Genomic DNA, 7,336 nt, shown 5'->3' with positions numbered 1-7,336 from the left:
GTGGCTCTCTGGGGACATTAAACAATGATGCAGTTAGTTGTATATATGTTTTGTTAGTCAACCACCTTGTTGCAAATATGCCACAAGCTTGCCTGGATACAAAGGTTAGAAGTTAGAGTGGAAATATGTTCATTTTTTTAACCTGAGACATGCTTTAACTGGGTTGTTGTTGTTGATTGAAACTCACTGTAGTCCTCACTGTTATCAAATAGTATGTTGCACATTTTGGAGTTTACAGTAAAAATCTGTAAGTATGCCACTTGTGAAAAGTGCAACTTAACAGTAATATATAGTTTACCATTGATTTAAACTGCTTTAACTTATGATTATTTCTTGACTCATCAATTAATTGCGTTGTCTATAAACCGTCAAAGTAGGAAAATACACCAATTTTAGTGTAATTTACAGAAGCCCAAGGGAACTTCTTCAAATGTCTTGTTTTGGCCAACCAACAGTCTCAAACCCCAAGATATTCAATTCACAGTGATGTAACATAAAGAAAAGCAGCAAATCCGCATATTTGTGAAGCTGGAACGGACACACTTTTGGCATTTTTTCCTGTGAAACAAGAAAAAACAAAACAACCAGACTGGAAATCTGTCTGAACCCTGTTCAGACCAGAAATGGTCTGTGTTAGTGTTGGCATGTTGCTTCAGGTAGCAGTGAGATGACGAAATATAATACAAGAAGTCCAGTTTTTAGGGATAGATCCATGTGTTTTGAGACAATTCAGATGCCAAAACACTGCATAGCACTTTATAATACTGCAAGTCAGTAGTTTTTTGGAAATTACATTGATAGAACTGTTACACTGTTTTGTGCTTGATGTTTGTGTGATGTATAATTATTTGTGTAATAATTATTATTTTTTCACTTTCAGTCTAGGAACAAAATGTTCATGAAAATGAGATGCACTCTGGCCCTTCGTAGTCTTCTGGTGTATCAGCGCGAGGGGTCTCTGAGTTCTTCAAGACAAGCAGTGTAACTTCTCAGTACACTCACAGAAATGTCAATATCTATCAGTACAGTGTTGACATAACATATTGTATGGGAAACAAACTTGAATCCCTCCTATAGCGTTCTTAAAATTTAAGAAGATTGAAGGATAGGTTTGGACTTTTTCAAGTCTATCTCAATACAACATTCAAATGTCAAATGTTATTAGAAGGCGGAAATTATTTGTCCTATCATAATAGCCATAAAGCAGTCCCTTCCTGTCAGGTGATGAATCAGATGAATCTCTAACCGGTCTGCAGAATTACACTGAGTGTGTTTTGCCAGTTATCAAGTGGCTCCACATGATCACAGCTGATGGAGGCCACTGTCCAGTGAGAGCTTGATTCTAACTGATGCTACCTGGATGAGATGTCCCAAACTGATTTACTGCACAATAGTTGACACCTCATATGATGTGCATTGTCTGTGTAGATTAGTCACTGCATAAATGCCTTTCTCTTGATGCCTGTTTTTTGTCAAGCTGTCAACATATCCACATTATTTCTATTTATTTTTTGAGACAATAAGTGTACAAATCTATTGATGAGGAGGTTCACTCAGTGCGACACCTGCTGGTCATTTTTTGTAACTACTTTTGGCGTGCTTGCTGTTGGTTCTATGCCATTGATCTCTGTAATTATAGATAACAGACTTTAACTGTCTGTTATCAATAATTTACTTTTGTAATTATTGATAACAGACTTTTTCTTCAGAGTTTCCTGAAGAAAGCATACTAAAGTGCTTTAGTTTTCAAAATAGACATGATGCATTATGGTCAATCAGCTGCACATGATCCAGTCATATAATAAAACACTGTTGCATCGCTGCAATTGAAAATGAAAGACGTGTTCATTTGATATGGAAGACATTTTTATCATTGTAGGTCATAAAACAACTCTCAGTAAGAATATAATAATAAATTATTATTCAATTATAATCATCAATTATTAAAGGCTGAAGGGCATCGTGTTTCATCAATGTTTGGGCCTCAGAGCTTGAGATTTAACAGCCAGCTTTCCCCAGCTCCTGCAGGCTCTCCTCTCTACTCTTCCAACTAGCCAACATGTTTCTGTGTGCAGTATTGTAAATAACTTTGCAAATATATTTAACAGCCCAGTTTCTGTAAGGGTGGATGGCATTTTTGTTTAATATCTTTTCTCCTGTTTCTGTTAAGTTAGGAGTTATGTCAGTGATTTGTTTTTTTGTTTCTTTATGTTTAAATAGGTAATTTTAGGTTGATTAGCTTTAGTTCTCTTTTGTTTGTTATTTTGCTGTTAACTCAACCTGAAACCACAACTATGAAATAAACATTTAAAGGGCTGCAAAATCCCTTGTTGTTGTCCCTTGTTCCTCTGCTTCTCCCAGTTTAAAGGCCCCTAATGATAGACCCACAGAGGTGTTCTTGCCTATTTTGCTTGATTAGACCTCTACTTAGGAGTGTGTGGGCCTGTATAGACTGTCCTTGATTGACATCTCCCCTAAAGAAGTAAAACGCATTTCCAATCCACTGGAGATAGAAATATGAACGTATATTCAGACCATACAATATATATCTAAAAAAAACACAGCAGTAGAGTGGACATAAGACTTACTAAGTTTCATTCAGCTTATTCCGCTCATTTTATAATGTTTTTTTTTTAATTTTACAACAGTTGGACTGTAAAAATGCAGATAATGTCTACAGTTAATATCTGTATTTTTTCTTTTTTTAATTCTCTGTAGAATAACTAAAGGACTTTTTTACCGTTGTTTGACATAAAGTGCCATTACCATTCTTTTACTTTTTTTTTTTTTTTACATGAAATTTAAAGTTTTGCTGTAAAAAAAACAGAAAGTTGCCTTAATTTTACATTCAGTAATAGGATGTGTATTTTTTGTATTTTTACATAGAACTCAATGTAATTTAACATTCAAGACCATTAAGTAATTGAATAATCCCGTTAAAAAACTATAATATTACATTATATTAATTTACAGATTACAGCCTTATGGTGAATATTTTCAATAAAAATAATTTACTGTGTTTTTATGGCATTTACACTAAAAAACTGTAAAATAATACAGTACATTTCTGTGACATAACTTTTTTTTTTACAGTGCAGCTTTACCTTTACATTTCCAAGAGCATCAGTATTGCTGATAACAACAGAAACATAAAAGACATAAACGTTAGTTAGATGAGGAGAGTGGATTTGAGAGTTGAGAGCAAATTAGTTTGAGTTGAAGGAGAGCATGTAGAAAAGTATAACAATGTGTTTTCCCCTAAAACAAACAAATAATAAAAAAAACAGGTCATTTGAGGAGCAAATTTCCCAAAGTCCTGCCACATAAGTAGGATTAAAGCGCCAATACTTTATATTCTGCGTATTCAAACTAATCATTAGCTCATTGTGGACAGGATGTTTTTGTCTGTTCTCTCTCTATCAAGTATTTTAATTTCAGTCAAGTTCAACTTCGTACTTCTTTTCCTGTCTCTCTCTCTGTGGTGACGGTCAGCTGTGTATCAGAGGAGGTGCTGAGGTTCAGATAAACCCACCCAGCTGGTGTGTGCTGCAACACCAATGGAGCGCTTCCTAAAAATAAAGCAGGGAGGTCAGCCAGAGTGTGTGCACATTTGCATGTGTGTGTGTGTGTGTGTGTGTGCTCTTTTAAGGGAAGGTATTTTATCTTTCTTAATGATAGCAGAGGTGTGATACATGCACAGACACATTCACACAAACATGAATGTGAGGTCTGATAACTGAAGAGGAGATGATGACAAGAACTAGAGGTCTGCTCACACTCTTTCCTCGTGTCTCTACATAATGCAGCCTCTCTTTATTTCAAAACAGAACAAGAGATGATCCATTATTAGTCTGTTATAAACATGCTGTTTATAAACCTTTCTAACATCATTTATGCAGCACAAAAGCTGCAAATAATGAGTATATTTGTTCAAAGTCATGTCTTCAAATTTCTTAAAGGATAGGTAACAAAAAAGAGGGACTTTGGCACTAGAAAGACTGTAGCGTTGAAAGATATCTACTGGATTTGATTCTTTTGGACGACTGAAGCTTCATATTAGCTTCAGATAAATTTTTAATACATTTTTGCACAGAAGGAAGACTGTGGATTTTGTTCCCCATCACTTACATTGTAAATGCATCATGAAGGGATCTTTTAATAGCTAGTAGGAACAGGAGGAATGATCACAGCAAGAAAAAACTATTTCAATGTTAATTTGGGCACCAGACTGTTGTTTTAAGACAAACATGGAAAATAGTGAACCCGCCCATTAAGATATTCATTTTACAAGAAAGGCAGGAAATCCTCAAATCCCAAAAGTTTAAACCAGGGAATGTTTGGATTTTTTTGGTAGATACATGACTTGAATGTATCATTTGTTGTAATTTAATTGCCTGTCAATTATCTAATAATAAATAATAATAATTGACAATTGTTTCAGTGCTATACAGCACAAAGCGTCATGGTATGCTTCATAAACTACTTAAAAAATGCAAATGAAAGTATAAAATGAGTTTTAAAGCAGCGCTCCAAACTAGAGCTGCAACAAGGAGTCAATTAGTTTCAATTTTGATAATCAACAAGTTGTTTTGAGTCATTTTTAAAGAAAAAATGCTAAAATTCTCTCATTCCAGCTTCTTAAATGTGAATATTTTCTGGTTTCTTGAGTCCTCTCTGACAGTAAACCGAATATCTTCCGGTTGTGGACTGTTGGTTGGGAGAAAACAACCAATAGATGAATCAGGAAGATAATCCAAAGATGAATCGCTGAAGAAAATAATTGTTGGTTGCAGCCCTACAACAACGACACTCTTCCCTGAGGTTGAGTTTGTACTTACTGTAGCTTGTGAACTGTGACAGTTTAAAGATCGCCTCCAGACACGTTTTACAACATATACAAATATTTCTTTTCATGCCATATTCCAGGCTCATAATGGCACTGCTCATAAAAATCAATGTTATATAAAAGTACTTGTCGCAGTTTTACAAGATAAGAAGCAAAACAAAACTATGACAGACAGTATTTTTTGTTTTGTTTGAGATGCTGAGTTGCTGAGATGTAAAAGCTTTGAAATCTCATCAACATCTGATGGTAAACATGATGTATTTCTTATAATAGTTCAAATTAAAATGTAACTAAGATGTGATTCCCCTTGAATCGGGTGATGTGCATCCAACTCCAGATCGTTCATTGATAGTGACGATCTGATGCTTTCAGTATATTTTCTTTTCTTTTCAGACTCACATAATGTTCTTGGTAGGAATTGGAAAGACAATTTGATAAGAGACTCAGAAATCAGAGTCACTATCAGAATCAAACAAAATTATACACAATTCTTTGTGAAATGTCACTGCTACACTGTGCTGAACCAGTAGAAAATGGGCAAATTTCTCCGAGGTGTTTGTTTTAAATTACACACCATCAAATATCTTGTAAAATCTTGTTCAATGAAATGAGTCAATGAGTTCGTTGGATCAAATTCTCCCAAATTCAGGTCAGGATGGCAGAAACTTCCACAAAACGTTTCATTGAAGTGGTTGTGAGTTCGACCCATCACCTGAAGCTGTTTGGAACAGAAGATAAAGCCTTTTGTCGATCCTGTAGTGTTGTGCAGACTTTGTGAAAATCTCTGTTGAAAAGTTCAGCTTTGATGAAGATCATGTGTTGAAGAGGAAGGCTTTTTTTTTATAGCCAAAGATTAAAAACTGACATGAGCTTTCAAAGCATGTGAAGCTTTCCAGTGTTTTATTGCTCATGTTTGACCTCGAGGAGCATTGCTACGATCACTGTATGACTAATTAAATAACTTTCATGAGATTGGAGGTCACAGTTCATTTGGACAAACGACTTCACAGTTCAAGCATAACGATCAGCATACAACAATAAACTTAAACTAAACTGCTTCTGGTTGTGTGGTTTTGCTCCCTGTCTGGTTTTTTACTGTCACATGGTGAAACCGCTGTTTCAGATGAATCAAGGGGAACTGTACCCTTCACAACAACACACACACACACACACACACACACACACACACACACGCACACACTGATAAAAGCCCCGGAGGAAACCAGGGCGCATTTGACACTATCACAAGTTCTCTGGAAAAAAAAAACACATAGCCTCTAAAAACTTTCCATGCTGATTAAAGAAGCCTGGAGCTTTATTCTGTCATAATATTTGACCTCTGTGTCATCCCAGAGTCATGAACTGGCTGTGATCTGGCACGTCCACTTAAAGTGTGTGTCATACCAACTTTGGTGATATTGTTTCTTTATTTAAAGGCAAACAAAGGACTCTTAACTGAACTCAAATCTAAGTGACCTGAGTTGAACTGCACTTGGATTTCAATACGTTCATAATTGAATTGAACTGAGTCAGATTTGCATTGAACTGAAATGAGACTTACTGAATGCTAATATGCTGATATTTAGCAGGTATAATTGTGACCATGTTCACCTTCTTAGTTAAGGGTGTTAGCATATGCTAATTAGCACTGAACACAAAGTGCAGCTGAGGTTGATGGGAATGTCTTTAGGTCACTTTTGCAGGTATTTGTTCATAAACATAAAGTATCAGACAAATTCAAATTTTAACAAGTCTTCCATATTAAACAACCAAATATGTCATTTGACCACACAATCCAGAACAACACATAGGAGCGTTTTCTTATCTGGCGCCCATAGACTGTATAAATATAACGGACATAGCCACTGTGATGTCACCCGTTGGTTTGTAGACTCCCGTTATGAAGACTCGAGTTTGCATTTTGACCGTCGCCATCTTGTTTTTTTGGAGCCAGATAGTTTTTTGCTATCATCACTTCACCCTGAGCATGAATGTGTGAACCACATGAGGCATTTCAACCAAAACCACTAATGTGATGATGCCTGAGGAAAAGTCGAGGGAATTACCAAAGTCATGCAGTCAGCGCATCAAACAAGGACGCAATCCCTCACCGGCTTCCCACCCATTAACACTGTCTGTAAAACATCAAACATTAAATATGTAAGTTATTATTTCAAGTTAATTCAACTTCAAATGTCTAGTTTTCATTTTCAGACCATTTCTAAACTGACTTCTGAAACGAGTTCACCTGACTTGAATTCCTTCAACTTGAAATGAGTTTAATGAACGAACTGTTGAGACTTCACTAAACTTGTTAAATTAAGTTTTTAAAGAAACACAATCAGCATATCGGCAGATTTCCCAGCATGCATTGTTTAAGACTTCTCCAAACTCTCCAGAGTTAAGAAAACATACATCATGGAAACTTGCTGTGTGTCTTTAAGAAAATAAGTCATGAATGTTTCTTTTTGTTACAGTGAAAACAATGCA

The sequence above is a fragment of the Thunnus maccoyii genome, chromosome 14 (genome assembly GCF_910596095.1).
Source record: "Thunnus maccoyii chromosome 14, fThuMac1.1, whole genome shotgun sequence".
Lineage (NCBI taxonomy): Eukaryota > Metazoa > Chordata > Actinopteri > Scombriformes > Scombridae > Thunnus > Thunnus maccoyii.
This window is presented reverse-complemented; position numbering follows the sequence as displayed.